The sequence below is a fragment of the Sciurus vulgaris genome (assembly GCF_902686455.1).
Source record: "Sciurus vulgaris genome assembly, chromosome: 2".
Classification (NCBI taxonomy): Eukaryota; Metazoa; Chordata; class Mammalia; order Rodentia; family Sciuridae; genus Sciurus; species Sciurus vulgaris.
The window spans coordinates 132,380,190-132,397,459 of record NC_136462.1 but is presented as its reverse complement, the minus strand read 5'-3'; the positions used below and the strand labels follow the sequence as shown (position 1 = coordinate 132,397,459).

Sequence of the window (17,270 nt, the reverse complement as noted above, 5' to 3'; positions counted from 1 at the left end):
ACACCACTCCTCCTGGGAAATGTGTGTGAACTCCTGATGCCTCATGAAAAGCAGGGGGAGCTTAGGCCACATCTCACAACATCGCTTAGTGAGGACCCACTAGGCATCTGCTTTTATTCCCCAAACTCTCCTTTGCACTCAGTCACCCTACGCTGAGTTACATGCCCAGCCCTTTTATTTTATTTTATTTTTTATTTTCAGAAAGGGTCTTGCTAAGTTGCTGAGAAGTTCACTTTGAACCTGTGATCCTCCTGCCTCAGCCTCCCAAGCCACTGGGATTACAGGCATGCGCTACAGTGCCCTGCACCCTACACCCTTCTGTCTTTCTTCTAGAGTCAAACCCTTGAACCAAGCTATTGACTCTCCCCATCAGCTATAAAACCTCCAGCAAAGTGCAGGCCCAACATTACCCTACCTGTTCCTCAGGTAGTAGCTCCATCCATGCAACCTTTCATGCCCACCTCCTTCTGGGTAGGGGTCCTCTGCCATCCTTGCCTGGATCATACCAACAAGGACCCTTGGGAATTATTCTCTGAACTTGGCCTTGCCCAAAAGACTTCTTTAAAGTAGCTTCAAGTGAAGTTGGGACCTGGAGACCAGAGAGTAGGGGCAGCCTGGGTTCCAGCCTCAACCTTCCACACTGCCAGACTCTGCCCTGAGGTCCCAGAGGCATTGAAGGAAGTCTGGCAGAAAACTGCTCAGAGACTGCTGTGTGAGTGAAGTCTTCAGAGAAGTGCAGAGGAAGCCTGTGCCCTCTGACCTTTGACCTGATGGAGAGTAAGCAGAGGCCTTGTAAATGACTGAATGTGAGTGAGCTCAAATTCTGGCCTGAGTCTAACAGGATACACACTTCCTTTATTTGTCTCCTTCCTATCTCCCCCTCTCAAACCGTCACATCTTATCCATTCACTTCAGAACCACATCTGTGACATCCTACTTTTCATCTCTGTGTCATAGTAGGGCTTGGAATTCTCGGAACTGGGGATAGAGAAAAGCTACTAATGAACTCATAATTGGCATCTTTAGTCTCCAGCCCTTCAGAGGCGGGGAGGGAGTATTATTATATCATTGGGTCCCAAGGGCCCCCTGTCTTTGATGGCTGAGACCCTTGGGGGTAAAATGCGGCAGAGACTCCCATCCCTCTTCACCCTGTGGTTTAGACATGGAGTCAGGATCCCCTGCTCTCTGGGTCTCTTCCCACAGTGTCATGCTTGTGAAGAATATTCAGAAGCAAATGATACAATCGCAGGTTCTTGGGGGTTCTTTCCACAAAGGAAGTGCATAACTCAGGAGCAGTTAAAATTGAGCAAATTGGCATTGGTTTCTCTTTTAAGTATGTGTGTGTGTGTGTGTGTGTGTGTGTGTGTGTGTGTGTGTGTGTGTGTATGTTTTGTAATTAGTGAAACAAAGGGATTTAAAGGAGAGAAGGAAACAAACGCACTAGATCTCTGGACAAGGACAAGGATACTGGCTGTCCCTTGGGACCACCAGGGGTCCAGCTTGTTGACTGCAATCTCTGAGGGTCTCCCATCTGCCCACACCATCACCAGCAGGTGGGGACTGTTAGCCACTTTCTGCCAAGCCTTCACAAGTCAGTGCTAGGAGTTTATTGCCTGGAAGGACCCAGTAGTGTCCTGGAGACACTTCTGCCTAGAGTCTGTTGGGGAAAAGGAGCCTGGGATTTGGATTTACATAGCAAAGGAGAGGCCATGCATGCAGGGGAAGCCCTGGAACCCTGGCTCAGACTGGCAAGTTGGGCCCTAGGTGCTTCCACATGGGTCTCAGCTTCTATTCACAGGAGCAGCAAGCTGCACCTTCTGACCTCAGGACTGGCCCCAGGTCTTGCCACCAGGTACAGTTTGTTTCAGAGCCCAGCTGGTAAGCCAGGTCTGAAACCTGGCTGCCCTTGACACCATTCCACACTGCCACTTCTCAGAGGGGCTCAGCCCAGGTCATGCTGTCCTGGCTGCCTAAGACCTCTTCTTCTTCAGAGACCAGTACTGTCTTGTCTCTAGGAAGATCTGAACACTGGATGAGTTGAGGCTGGGGGGTCCTGATTATTGGTGCAGCTCAGTGACTCAAGGTGGTGGAGGAACAGCATCCTATTCCCCCACCTTTATTTCCCTGGCCTTGTGACATTTCTGTCTCAGCTCTGGCCTTGGCCCTTCTCATCTCTCTGCCTCTTCCTACTCTTAGCTGACCTCCCATCCCCTCCCCATAACCCACAACCTCCTCCACATGCAGAAATCCTGAGCTGGATTGTTCCCCATGAGCTCCTGAAACCCCTAGGCAGCCAGTCTTTGGTCAGAGCAACATCAACTCCATCTGCCAACCTGTGGGGAAACAGATGATCAGACCAAAACTCAGACCCACCCAGAAGCAAACTTTGTACACTTTCTGCATGGTTTACTAGAGCATCTAGTTTGTAGCATTACTGCAAAGTCTGGATGCAGCTGGAAGCCCCAAGTTTCTCATGGATATAGCAGTCCATGTCACACTGTGCTTGGCTTCTAGTTGGAATTTGCCTCTTTCCACCCACCTGGATGTTAACGTGGGCACTCACATTGTGCGTACCAGTCTCTCTTTCTCTACCTATCGCCATCATTTTCCCCCCACAAAATAGATAGAACACCAAAAGACTCAATGGACCTGGTGGCAATGAACTTTTCCACCCTGGTTGGTTCCCTTTGAACGCCAGGAGATCCTTATAGGGACACAGTAAAAGAGGATACAGGGGGCAGAAGACATAGAAGCCATTCCTAAAGTGCTATGTAAAACTGAGCCAAAACCCAAGTGGGGACATGAGTGTTTCTGTCTATAATCTTGTCTTAACTTCACCCTAATGCCACAGATGGGATACTCACCATTTTTCCTCCAGAGAACCAAACCTCCTTAAGGTAAAGTAACTCAATCCCATCAGTCTCCTGGTTGCTTGCTCATGATCCTGCCTCCTCTATGTTACTGTGTAAAGGAGGATAAATCATCCTACAATATGGATTAGAAAAGTGGGGAGAAATTGACTTATTGAAAGGGACTGTGGTTTCATTCAAGGATTTGGCTATCAAGGCAAAACACTGGTTCATTGGTGCTAACTGTTTTCCACTTAGTATTGCTAACCTGGGCTCCTCCAACCCTTGATGATGATACGGGGTGAGTTCCTCTGGGTCACTTTGCCATATGAAATTCACAAGAGAGAACTTGAACCTCTGACAGGTAGTTTAAGAGGGTTCACTGCTGTAGGCACCACTTTCTGAGTGCCTTTCTGAGTGGAGGAGATGAAGGGTATAACTAGTCAGTTTTTGGTTACTGTGACCAAAATACCTGACAGCAACAACTTAGAGGAGGAAAAGTTTATTTTGTCTCATGGTTCAGTCCTTAGTCAGCCCTCTCCATTGCTCTGGGCCAGGCTGAGGTAGAACATGGTGGCAGAAGGGCTTAGCTGAGGAATGCTGCTCTGCTCATGGCATCCAGGAAGCAGGGAGAGAGAGGGAGGGAAGATGAACTTTTCCAGGGCCTGACCTCCTCTAGCCATGTCCCACCTGCCTATAGTTAACATCCAGTTAGTACATTCAAACTAGGATGGACTTGTTAGGTTCCAGATCTTGTAATCAGATCACTGCACCTCTGAATATTCTTGCATCAAACAGGAGCTTTTGAGGGACTCCTCATTCAAACCATAACAGAGGAGAACAGGGAGTTGGCATTATAGCTTCCATGCCTCCTTTCAGGTGAGCAAAAAAGGGATGACCAGCCATTTTGGGACAAGCAAGAAGCCCAGGGCATGTTTTTCCAAATAGCAGGTGGAACAGGAAATCTGAAAGTTGAATTGATTATCAATGGCCAATAATTTAATTAATTGTGCTTATGTAATAAACCCTCCATAAAACCCCAAAAGGAGAGGGTTGGTGGAAGAACATGTGGAGGTTCCTGAGGTTAGCATGCTGGGAGAGGGTCCATTCACCTCCACCCATACCTTGCCCTTCATCTCTTCATTTGTGTTTTCATACTGTTCTTTATAATAAATGATAAACCTAAGTATTTTCCTGAACTCTGTGAAACATTTGAGCAAGTTAATTAAAGCCAAGAAGGGGTGTGTGGGAGCCCTATGTATAACCTGTGGGTCAGAAGTGAAGGTAAAACAACCTGGGGCTTTCTATTGGTATCTACAGAAGCCTTGGGAGATGGTTAGTCTTGGGGTCTGAGGACCTTGTTCTAGGTAGATAGTGCCACAACCAAATTAGATTAGAGGACATCCAGCTGGTGTCCACTACAGGACTGATTGCTTGCTGGTGGAGAAATTCCCATACATCTGGTATCATAAGTGACCTATGTTGTGAGAGTAGAGTAGGAGAAACGGTCTGAGTCTTGTTTTTCCTCTATATCTTCATAATATTTAAATGTACTTAAGGGACATATCCAGTGCAACCTGTGGGCTTGTTTGCACCCTGATTCAAACCAATCAAGTATAAAAAAAAAAAAAAAGCTAAACATTTGTGTGACAATTGGGAAAACCTAAAAATTGAGTAGATGTTGTCAATAGTAAAGATTTGTAGTTAATTTTGTAGGCTGTAGTAATGGAAGTGTGGGTATGTTAAAAATGCAGAGGGAGACTCCTTGTCTTTTAGAAATACATTCTAGTGGTGCACTGCTGTGGTAATGGGCTCCAGTGGATTACTCCTTTTCTGTCATTTGCATGTCTCCTCCCACATTAATTCTGGGCTTGGCTGCATGACTTGTTTTGGCTAATGAGACATTAGCAAACATGATGCAAGCAGAGGCTTGAAAAGTACTTGCACATTGAGGCTTGCCTTCTCTTGCCTCTGGGAACTCTTGAAATGCTGCCACCACCATGGAAGCAAGCTCAAGCTAGCCTGCTGCAGAGGCCATGTGCACCACCAGTGAGACACCTGCCCAGCTGCCAGACATGTGACTGAGGCCCTTAAATGCAGTTCAACCCCAGTCAAGTCACCAGCTGACTGCACCCGCATGAGAGAACCCAGACAAAATTAACAGAAGAACCATCCAGCTGATCCCAGCCAAATTGTTCACCCACAGAATCATGATCTAATAATAATTGCTATTTCAAGTCACTAGCAATAGATAAATAATATGATTCTGAAGTACGTATAGAAAAAAAATTACAGATGACTGAGGATTTGCTGCTGGGATGGGTTGAATAAAGGTATAGATGAGATAAGATTGGTTGTATGTTGATACTTAATGAAGCTCGTTAGGGTTTCATTTTGCTATCCTCTCTTTCGTTTATGTTTGAAGTGGAAATTTCCATAATAAAGAAATAATAGAAAGAAGCAAGGATGAGGAATTGAGAAGGAAAGGGAAATAACTCTTTTATTAACAGATCAAACAACAGAGACACAGAGAAGGAAAGTGAGTTCTGCTGTGTAACACAGTCAAGTCACAGCAGAGTTTATTGCTAGACAGAGCTTCCCTGACTTCTGGACAAAGTCCTTGCCATCACCCCATAAACAGGAAAGGTTTATAGGAGAAGCAATATATGTAGGAATAATTTCTTCTCTTTTCTTTCTTCTCTTGTTTGAGAAAAGGCATGTGGCAAGTTTTTAGAAGGTGAACTTTAGTAGGTGGTGAAACCTTGATGAGAGATGATTTTCATTTGTGTGACGCATTGCTTATCTAGTGTTTGGGGAAGAAATATCTCTTATGCCATATTTGTGCATTACATCACATAAAAGACAGACAGGGAATACCTCTCTTCTACCCTTCATCCTGCTGCTTGGCACCAAAAGCTTATTCTGTTTTCATAAGTGTGTAGTAACGGTAACAGAGATAACTCAGGCTGTGTTATAGTGTGCCAGGACAGCAATACTAAAAACTTGTCTTCAAGTCCAAATATATTAAAGTTGTCTCTTTCCCACACATACAAAATGAGCAAAGCTTTCATTATTCATCAAATGGGGAAATTAAGCACTGCAATTATCTGTCTATTGCCCCAGGACAGGCTGGGCTTCGTTTAATCAGACATTGCTATGTGAAGCTGCAGACTGCACCTGACCATAAGCAGACATTAAAGAAAGCTATTTAATAAAAAGCTTCCCGGTCTTCATATCCAGTGTTAGTTTCCCTGAGAACTTCTGAACCTTAGAACTCAGCTGGAGTTTAGGAGGAGGAAGGAAGATTCTAGAAGGTGATAAGGGGGCCTCACCAAAATGACCAATACAACAAAGTTAAAATAAATTGCAATCTTTTTCATAACCAAATTGGCAAGGTTCCTGTCTTCTCTTGGGAGTGGTGTTTACTGAGAGGACCCACAGGGCTGTATTTATGTTTGATGACTGGTCTAAAATCCTATAGCCTTGGAGCCAGCTGGCAGAGCTTAGTGAGGCCTGCATGTTATCCAGGTCAGAAACTGGCAGCACTGGCTACAGTTCAAATCCAGCCCCAGAGGTCACTATAATATGTGAAGAAACCCAGGTAGGTTGAGGACCCCAATTCTCCCTCCCTTGAGAGGACTCTAGGACCCCTTGCCCAAATCCCTGTGAGTTTTGAGTTTCTGTAGGTCACACTCAAAAGTCACGTTGATTTTTTCCTACTTGTCATTTAACATATGAGTTTTCAAGACAAGGGGTCCCTAGGTGAGGGTGTTAAAGGAAGTTAGGGGTCTGGACCCAATGAGATTATGGTTCCTTTCACCCTAGAGTATCCATGCTTAGTTGACCTGAGTTCTCACAGGCAGAAGATCTGCCTGGAGTGGACAGTGTTGCCTCTGTCCCATAATAGGGAGAAGCATGAAGGGATCTCAGAGGATGTCCCCTTTGTCTGCAACCCTGGCCAACTGAAAGTCTTTGTGTCCGGGGGAGCAGTACTGAGTCACTTTGCCTGAGCTCCTTTTTCCCCAGGTACTGGAAAATGCCACTCTCCCCACTCTCCATTGTTCTCTGCCTTCCCATCCTGCCACTGTGGGAAGCTGTGGGCTCCCCTGTTTTCAGCAGAAGCCTAAAGGGCTTCCAGGATAATGCTAGCCCTCTACAAGCCCAGGGGAAATTGAACACTTGCTAGTGCCCACTGGGCCAGGTGCTGCTGCTGAGTACACACAAGGAAACACATGAAGGCTGATGCAGCTAAGGTGGGCTTCTGGGGGAAATATCTTCCCAGACCTGAAGTGAGGATGTGACAGCCCCTGAGCCCCTCTGAGTCTTCCTTCCTCTGACTGAAGCTCAGCTTAGCCCAGTGTTCACAGAGGCTGACCTGCAATCAGAGGCTGATATCAGGTGGTCACTGAAGACTGTGCCAGGAAACTGGGGGACGGAGAAGCATTCCAGTGAGACTTGGAAAGTTTCTTGGATGAGGGGAAACACTTATCAAGTGGCGGTGGGAAAGGTTTTTGAGCAGGTGCCCCAAGCAGGAGAGTGCAGTTGTTAGAACCTGCTTCCACCATGGCGTGCTACAGGACAAGGCCCTCTGGCCTCCAGGCCACTGTCCCCTGTCCGTGTGTGGTGGACTGCCACAGGAAACTCAGGAACTGATGCCTAAAAGGCCCATCCCCTGGCTGCTCTTATGACCAGTCCTTGCTCCAGGATAGTGACCCAATCTGCAGCCAGACCCTGTCAGCCCACAGAAGCAGGCATCCCAGGACTACAAGAGCACAAGGTGAACTCAGATGGGCGTAAGCTGAACTCGGCAGGGCCACGTACAGCACTGTCACGGAGCAGCGAGGCAACCTCAAAAGGTTTCCCTGGAACAAAGCCAACACCCCTCACCCACTTCCCAGTCTGAACAGAGCTCGGGCAACCACCCCAGGTATCAGATAAATGTTCCCAGAAGCAGACTCGAGGTTGCAGAGGCCTGTGGCGGACACTAGGGGGCAGGGCGGGGTGGCGGATTTGGCGCTGGGAGAAGGGAGCCGCCCAGACCCAACCCGGGGGTCTGACCACCAGCGGGCGTGGTGGGCGCCTGCGGACTCCGACTCCGAGGTACCAGACGTGGAGACGTCAGTCGGAGAGATAAGACCCGTGCGGAACTCTCCACCCCACCCAGTGCGTCCTCGCTCCAAAGTCCTCAGCGCGGTGCGGCCCCCGGCACAGCGCGGATCCGGGGACCCACAGGGCAGGCTCGGCGTGTCCCGCCGGGGCGCCTCCCGTTGCTGCGCCGGGAGAGGCCTCCTGTAGCTGGGGCCCTTTCCAAGCACAACAGCCGCCCCGTCGCGGCCCCGCGCTGACCCACTTTACCTCCCGCCTCCCCAGCCCCAGGCCGAGAATAAACGAGGCCTCCGCCAAGCAGGTGCGAGCCCGCGGGCGGGGCGCACCGGGCCACCGGGCTGCCCCGCACCCACCTCCGCCCCGCGGCGCCAGCCACGGCTTCCGGGGCGGAGGCCGGGGATGAAGGCAGGCCGCGGGAAGAGGGGGGCGAGCGACAGAGAGAGAAGGAGCCTGGGAGGAGGGGAAGGGCTGGAGAAATGAGGGCGGAGGAAAGGAGGAGGAAGAAGAGAGGAGAGAGGGAAAGGGGAAGAGAAAAAGGCAGAGGAGGGGCGAGGGAGAGAAGGGCTGAGGGGAAGAGGGCTCGAGACCGCGCCCGGCCTCTTTCCTGGGCTGAGGCCAGCTGGGGAGGAAATGTTGAAATGGGTGAAGTGCACATCCGCCTCCCAGGCCTAGGGGTTCCTGGCTAAAGCTGCACTAACCCCACCTTACCCAGCCCTCGGTGCCCGACCTCTGCCTTTTTTTCTGCAAGCCCCATTGCCCGGGAAACTGTTCATACTGAGTTGGGTTAATACAGCCTGGACCTGCCCCAAGGCATGCGCAGTTTTAGATGAGACTACTTGTTTACCAAATGACTGTGTCTACTAGGGGGACTTCTGGCCCCACAGCCTAGTGGAGCAGTATGGAGGGAAGAAGCAGGTGGCTAATGCTGAATGTCATGACTTGGCACTGGCAAGCACCAGTCCTGAGGTCTCCTTTCTTGTCTCTGGTTCCTTCGAGCCCCGTAGGGAGACCTCACTGACTGGCATCAGATCTGGGAAAATCCCCTGTCCCAGGACAGAGACTCTGCCTGCTCAGTCCTTGTTCACCACTCCATATACTTTCTACCTATTACCTAGCTACATATTAATACTTGTTAAAAGAAGTAAACTTATAAATAGATCCATCGCCAAAGGGCATTCATATTGACCCCCCCTCCCCCTTTTCCTTACTCAACCTCACATAGTAGTTGTTTGTGTAAAGTTCTGGGCACATATCAACAAATAAGAATGAATATTAACATGCTTTGTATAGAAATGGGGTCAGTATATCATAAGAGCTAATGGGTAGTGAGTATTCATCAAAGGCCAAGCCCTTAGTCTGAGCACTTGACATATGTTAACTCACTTAATCCTCACAAAACTCTTAAGGTTTATTACTATCATCTCCATTTTTCAGATGAGGAACCTGAGGCACAGATAGGTTAAGTAGACTGCCAAAGATCATGAAACTACTAAGAAATACAGTCAGGATTTGAGCTTGGTTCCAGAGCCCATAAAGTAACAACCAGGCTTCCCACTCTATGCATATTGTTCTATGAATTGTTTTTCCACTAAGAATGTACTATTTTCTACAACCATGGAAAGATTCCTAGAGGAGGAACTGGTGGCTACTGAATATTGAGATATTTATGGATATTAAAAAACCATCCAAAACAGTAGGAGTCTTGCATCCAGCTTGCAGGTCCAGGCTCCACATTTGACCTCATCCTTACCCCACAAACAAGTATCCTTGGATCCTTTTAGGTTAGGGGTTGGGGAAGAGGGAAGTTCCCAGACAGGGGCAGAGGCCCACACAGGCCCTGGAAATAAGCAAAATAGCAAGGTGACACTTTGTTAGGTTGAAGTTCAGGGACACCAAAATGTCAGAGGCAGGGTACAAGAAAAATGTTGCTGGAGGACAAGGCAGGGAGATGAGTCATCATGTCCCTGTTACCATGACAACTCCCACTACTAAAGACTTATAGCCCATGATAGCTCCTGCCACAGGTTTGATATTCTAAAATTACCAGTGGGGGTAGAGTGGACAGTGTTCTAATTAGGCATTCTAAAGTAACCAATAGGGGGAAATTGGACAATATTCTAATCAGTTACCATAAGGTAATAAGTAGGAACAAATGGATAATGTCTTCAATCAGGTCTGTATAGGGAAGAGAATGCCTCCCAGCCCAGCACGTAAGAATTTCCAGAGTGACTTTCTCTTTCTGTCTCTCCATTAGACTCTCTCTCCCCATCCTCCCTCCCTCCCACTCTGTTTTACCTTTCACCTTCACTTTCAGTAAATCTGCACTTTGCCTGTTGCTTCTGTGTGCCTTGCTCAATTCTTTGTTCAGGACACCAAGGACCTGGACCCCAGCTGGATACCCTAACAATAACAGTTAAGTAAAGAACCCCAGGGTCCTGCACTTCCAAAACTAGGAAGAGAAGTGATGCTAGTGTCATTGACTGGCTATAGCCTTGTCCAACTGTGGCATCATGGCCAATGGAGGCCAGAGTTTCTGGGCCAACCTACTTCTACCATTGACCCTTACTCATTTTTCCAAGCCTCTTCTTCAAACATCCTCAAAATTCTCTGAGTGAATAAAATCTCACAGTGAAATTCTTTTTTTGTAGTTGTTGCTATACGAGTCCTCCTGTTACATATAGTTGATTGTTCTAAAATTTAAAATTTTGACCATTTGGTGGGGGGAAGAGGAAAGGAAAAGTAGTTCATGGATTTCATTTACTTTTGCTTATTACTACAAATAAAATCCTTTTTTCCCTTTCTTTTAGGACAACAAATCTGTAACTAGGCAAATACTACATAGTTGGACTACATTTCCCAGCCTGCTTTGCAGTTAGGTTTGTCATAAGGACAAAAACCCTCATCAACAGAGTAGAAGGAGACCTGTGATAGGAACCACTTCTGTTCTGGGCCTGCAAAGAGTGGGTGTTGTCTGTTCTACTTTGGCTTTGACAGCAGCCCACCTGTTGTAAAGTAGTGCCCTCAGGGAGGGCTTAAAATTCAAGACTCAAAAATTATTTTTATACTATCCTCAAAGATTATATGTCACTTTGTGGTTTTATTCAGTAAATATTTTGTAGAATGTTACAAATGAGGAAGAGTATTTAAAATCAGATGCTTCCTGATTTATAGTGGGGTTTATGTCCCAATAAACCCAACATAGATTGGAAATAAGTCAAAATGCATTTGGCACACCTAACAGTAAACATCAGTGTTTAGCCATAGAACACACTATAGAGGGTCAGTTATTTCCACTGGTGATCTTGGGGCTGACTGAAACCTGTGGTTTACTTTCACGGCTCAGCATCATAAGAGGATTGTACTAAAAGTATTAGTCTAGGAAAAGATCAAAATTCAAAGTGTGATTTCTGCTGAATGTGTGTCATTTTGGCACCATGATAAAGTTGGAAAATTTTAAGTCCAGGTCAAGACAATAAGTAAATAAATATCTCTGATTGATTCTGTTTTTCTAGAGAACCTAAGACAGAAAAAGACCTGTTGGTTCCAGTCTCTGTATTATTGGGTTTCTTTGTTACAGCTGCTGGGCTGTATCCCAACTAATTTAGAAATTGATTAGTGTCCATGTGTGTAGCCATTTCTAGTGTAGTTTTGGTGACCTTCCTGTATTTTAAGGTTTTTTGTCTTCACATAACTTTCCAGCAATTTTATATATTAGGTGCATTAGCCTTTTTGATTATAATATGTATTGCAAATATTTCCTTATTGTCAATCACTTGTCTCTTCATTTTGCTTGGAATAGCATTCATCCTATAGAATATATTCGTTACAGCTCTTGATGCCTCTTGAAATCCAACCCAATTCAGTATAATCAGAGGGCTGTTTACTATGCAACTCACATCACTGCCCTCTTCATAATATTGAAGGTTCCCACAAGAAGCCTAACGTATCTCTCAATTCATGTCCCTTTTACAATCTTAAATTTTCCTTATGTAAGTCCTCCAGAAGTTTGGTTAGTTCTATGCCTAGATTATTTATGATTTTTGTTGCTATTGCAAATGCCATTTCCTACTTGGTATATAGGGAAAGTATTGATTTTTATGTTTGTTCTGTGTTCACTTGCCATCTGACTGATTCTTACATCCTATTGAACCTCTCACAGGATATTAATTATACTAATTTTAATGTCCTCTTTGGATTCCTGCATCATCCTGTGTTCTCCAAGGTTCAGTTTAGTTCTTCTGTGTGCTGATGATTTCTTTAAAATACTTGGTTGTCCAATCCCATATGTGAATGAGTAGCAGGAGAGTGGTTCTCAAAGTGAAATCCACAGATCCCTGGGATTACTGTGACTTTTAAAGGTGTCTGTAAAGTCAAAACTATTTAATAGGAACACAAAGACTTTGTTTTCGCATGAGTGTTCAGTGGAGTTTTCTAGTGGAGTCTACATGATGTGTGATATCACAGTAGCTTGAAAACAGAAGCCTATATGAAAATCTAGTTGGCTATTAAACCAGACATTGGAGATATTTTTAAAAATACCAAACAATGGCACTCCTTTTACTAAAATGTTTTAAGAAATATATAGTCATTTTCATAAGTGTTACTTGAATTAGCATGCCATTATTTTTAATAAATGATAAATATTTGAACATTTTCTCCATTTGATCTTCTACTATAGCAAATATTGATTTAACACATATACACAAATGCACTTCAAGGGACCCTTCATCATCTCTTTCCCTTTCTTCCTTCTTTTTCCAACTTTCTTTTAGAGGGTATGTCACTAGTGGCCAAAGCTGGTCTTAAAATCTTGATCCTCCTTCCTTGGCCTCCCAAGTAGCTGGAATTATAAGGTGTGCACTACTTCACCCAGCACCCTTCATCACTTTTAAGAGGGTGGGTTAGTAAGCTTTACCAGTGCTCTGTGTTAGTCAGCTTCCCACCACTATAACAAATATCTGAGATAATCAACTTATAAAGAGAAAAGTTTTATTTTGGCTATAGTTTGGCCAATGTTTGCTATAGGGTCTTTCCTGGCAAAATAGTTGCAATGTCTTCTGTACTCTTTATCTTGGTAACAAACAGGACACTATCTCAATTGCTAAGGTAACCCTGTAAGTAATTGCCCATGACCCATAACCTATTTCTTTTCCACTGGTGCCCCCTCCAATTCCAGACTTGGGAACTTTTAAGATGACCCCCTACCTGTACAACATTGTAGGCTCCTTGGCTCTGTTGGACTTCACATGTATTGGATCCCTTCTGCTCTGTATTTTCTAGAAATTCTCCAATGTCTGGTCTGCTGGTGGCACATCTCCTAGTTGTCTTGATCTTCTAAGCTTTTATTTTTATATTTATTGTTCTATTTCAGAGGAAAGGAGTGGGGTATGTAGGAGGAGTTCCTGAATGTGTTTAGTCAGCCCTCTTGAATCCAGTGGTTGAATGGTGAGTGAATGAGTAGGAGCACTGGAGTGGCTCCTCAGGGCAGGGAGCCCATACCCTGCTGGTGTAGACCTTCTTCCAAGACAGGGCTGTCAGGAGGAGACCTGGTAGAATTATTATATATAAGGTGCCCTACCTGTGTGAGAGCACCTGTAAGTTAGGTGAGGTCAGGGTGAGGACTGTGTGGTTGCTGTCAGGACTCAGCAATGGATGGAGGTCCAAAGAGCAACAACACACAGAAGGTATAGCAGATGTCCCTTCTCTTCAAGCTTAATTTAGTTGATGGGAGTTAAGCCACAGTGACAAAATTGCTAGAAGAAAAGAACATGATCCCCACAGTGTTCCAATCCTGGTGATTCTTCAGGAAAAGTTATGGATCATGTCTACTGGACATTGGGCCAAATATGAAGAGGGAGGGCGCTAGGAAGTGTCCCCAGAGAAGGATGGGGGGGCACAGGACTGGCATGTGGAGGATGCTGTGAGGTGCTTTGAATTTAGGGAGCACAGCCCTTCCTCCTGCCTTGGGTCTGACCTGTTGATAGCATCGAGTTGGTCACGGTTGCCTTCTCATGAAAAGCAGACAGAATCCTTTAAAGATTCTTTCCCAGCAGCAGCAGGAGGCCTGGAGTGATTAGGAAGCAAAGTAGGGGAAGGAAATTTAGGTCGCCTCACATTTTATTTAAAAGAAAATACTTCCCTCCTGAAGCAGGGGGCTGAGCTATGTGCCTTGGCACAGACACAAAACCAAAGCAAACTCTCAGCAGCTTCTCTGGAAAGTCTGGCCACACCCTCCGGACATGGGAAAGGCTTTCTTCTTTATTTCAAATGACCCTTTTTCGCCTTTTATAGATGCAAATGTTTATTTGGTCTGACTTCGAAATACTTCAGTGCAGCTGCAATAATTTAAGGCAGCCCTGTAAGAAATGACCACTTCCTGACCTAACATGTGAACCCTGTGCTGGGGGGCCACAGAGAGAATTTGTGAGACACCTGAGCAGCAGTACCAGGTCCTCCTTCAACAGGCCTCTCTGGCCATGTGGATGGGGTGGACATTGTGCACAAGGACTTCACTGTGACTGGGCAGATGGGCACTTCTGCAGGTCAGCAATGACAGTTGAGAGGGCCATAGTATTTGTCAGGGAGAGGGACATCATTGCCTTTTGGAGAAGGACAAGAAGTCATGGGGCTCATCTTTTAGAAGTTAGCTTGTGCAGGAAGCTACAGGTACATGATGTGCAGAAATCTGTAATGGAGAAAATATCTGTAAAATTTGGTGAGAGCTAAATTAGCAAAATACAGTCATTCCTCCACATCTGCAGGGGATTGATGACTGGACCCTGCAGATACCAGCATACAAGGTGCTCGAGTCCCTTACATAAAATTAATTATTATACTGTATTGTTTAGGGAACAATGACAAGGAAAAAATGTAAATATTGCAATCCCCCCGCAAATATTTTCAATCTGTGGTTGGTTGAATCCATGATTGTGGAACCTAAGAATATGGATGGTAAACTATGCCTAGAAAATACGAATGAAGGGCTGGGGAGATAGCTCAGTCAGTAGAGTATTTACCTTGCAAGCACAAGGCCCTGGGTTCGATCCCCAGCACCGCAAAAAAAAAAAAAAAAAAAAAAAAAAAAAAAATACGAATGAGGATAAATGTTAATGGATATGACTTGGCAGTTGGTGGGCCTGGCCACAATCCTCCACCATTAAAAACTGAAGAGTACTCACTGAGGTATTAGGGGACTCTCTTTGTCAATGTCAGGGACTGCCAGAATGTTACCGCCATTTTATGGGTGAGAAAACTAAACATCAGAGTTGTGAGATCAGAACTGGAGCTTGAGTCCAACAGGAGGCAGCAAGCCTGGCTACTTCCTGGAGGTTGGTCCCTGGCTCACATCCTCTACCAGCTCTCAGTCTCCCAGCATGGGGTGTTGTTCTTGCCCCTGCACTGTGGTGCTGTGCCCCAGGCTTCTCCTCAGCTTGACTATGCAAATGGAGACCTTCTGCTCTGTCTGCCCTGCCTTTCCACCCTGCGTGCTGGGCCCTGGTCTTAGCACTGGGTCTGTGGTGGGGAAGAGCCTGGGCTTTTGTCCTCAGTTCCTGCCATGCCTCTTGCCTCCTGCCTTAGTCCTTTGTGTATGCTATTCCCTCCTGGATGCCTTCATTCCCAGGAGCCTGGCTAGCTCCCACTCAAGCCAGCTCTTGGCCGATGCTCAGGCATTTCTTCCCCAGACTAAGTGAAGCCCTTACAATGTGCTATGATGTCCACCCTCCCAGAAACACACAGCATGTTCGTTGGCAGGTCATCATCTTTCCACTCTTATCTCACACAGAATTGCCACAAGAATGACAGTGTCTTCCAGGTAAGGATGGAGAAATCTGGGCTGGCAAGACCCAGAAGCAGAAAGCTGGTGTGACTTCCTTTCCTGTTTCATACTGTGCTATGGACTCTTCTTCAGTCTGCATGGGCAACTGGAAGGAGGGGCAGTCCTGCTTGTGTCCCCACTCCAGAGGGAGTGGGACTGCATTTAAGGGACAGTTCCATTTGGGGTACTGTGGTCTGATCATGGGATGCAAAACTGTATGCCAAACACCCTCCCAGGTGGTGACTTTCCCATTTGGGGACATCTTTTGGAGATTTTTGGCTCATTCTAGTGCCTGAAATGGGCTTTCTGGGATTGATGGCCAGTGGTGCATCTGAGAGAGGGACTGTTGGGGCTGGGAATAGTGGTGGCTTCTTGGTGGTTTGCTGGCTTGTCATGAGACCATGGGTGGTTTGTGGACATTCATAGAGACACCTGTAGGAAATTAGAAGGAAATAAATCTGTAGGGAGAGATGGATTATTTACCATAGGGCTGGTCAACTAGCTAACCATCTAAAAAAAAAATTAATGCCCAACTTTTATCATGACCAAAATAAATTCCAGAGGGATTCAGATGGATCAAAGATTTAAATGAGAAAAAGGGAAAGTATAAAAATACTGGAAAAAAGATGATTTAAAGTATGTATAATCTTGGAGGGAGGTGGACTTTTCAATCATGTTACAAAACTGAGGCCATAAATAGCATAATTGATTTATTCTACCAGGTAAGAGCCAGATATTTTTGCATGGCAGAAAATACCTTGATACAGGCTAAAAGACAAATGACAAATGAAAAAAAATATGCAGTACATCCCTAAGGTGGAATTACCATGCAGTCATTAGAAAGAATGAGGGATATTTCTATCTATCATATACATAATAATGTATGCAACTTATGTCACAGGCAAAAGGCTGCTATAAATCAATAAGAGAAATCCAACAACTAAATCAGAAAATGGGCAACAGATAGAAATCCTTCCCAGGAAATGAAAATGCTTCCAAACCTTTAAAAATATGCTTACTCTCATTACAAGAAAATAAATGCAAACTAAAACATCAGTGAAATTCTGCTTTCCATCTATCAGATTGACAAATTCCATACTTTGATAGCTGCTGTGTAAATGCTATGGTTGAATTTGGAATGTCTCCCAGAGGCACGTTGAATGTTTCACCCCCAGGCCATGGGGCTATTGGCAGGTGGTGAAACCTTTAGGGGGTGGGGACAAGTGGGTAGAAATTTGATTATCGGGGCTGTGCCCCTGAAAAGGATGTTGGACCTCAGCTCCTCTTCTTCCTCTCTTTTTTTGCTTCCCAGAAGCTTTGAGGAGAGTAACTGCCTTTGTTACATGCTCCTGCCACAATATTCTGCCTCATCTCAGCTCCAAAAGCAACAGTGTCAGAGGATCATGGACTGAAACTTCAAAACTATGAGTCTGAAACCTCTAAAACTGTGAGTCAAAATAAACTTTTTCTCTCTTTAAGTTGATAATCTCAGGTATTTT

At 45.5% G+C, this 17,270-nt stretch overlaps 1 long non-coding RNA gene across 6 annotated transcripts in view; it reads left to right on the top strand.

Annotated features, from left to right (window-relative positions):
• Window positions 1-6,791: 6,791 nt before the first annotated feature.
• Window positions 6,792-17,270, top strand: part of LOC306650488 — a 105,362-nt gene continuing 94,883 nt past the window's right edge. For 5 of the 6 annotated variants that reach the window (XR_013760935.1, XR_013760936.1, XR_013760937.1 and 2 more), the window contains exons 1-2: window positions 6,792-8,256; window positions 17,084-17,218. This is a non-coding gene — a long non-coding RNA (uncharacterized lncRNA). The remainder of the gene's footprint in view (window positions 8,257-17,083; window positions 17,219-17,270) is intronic. The other variant, XR_013760939.1, reaches the window with a different exon arrangement.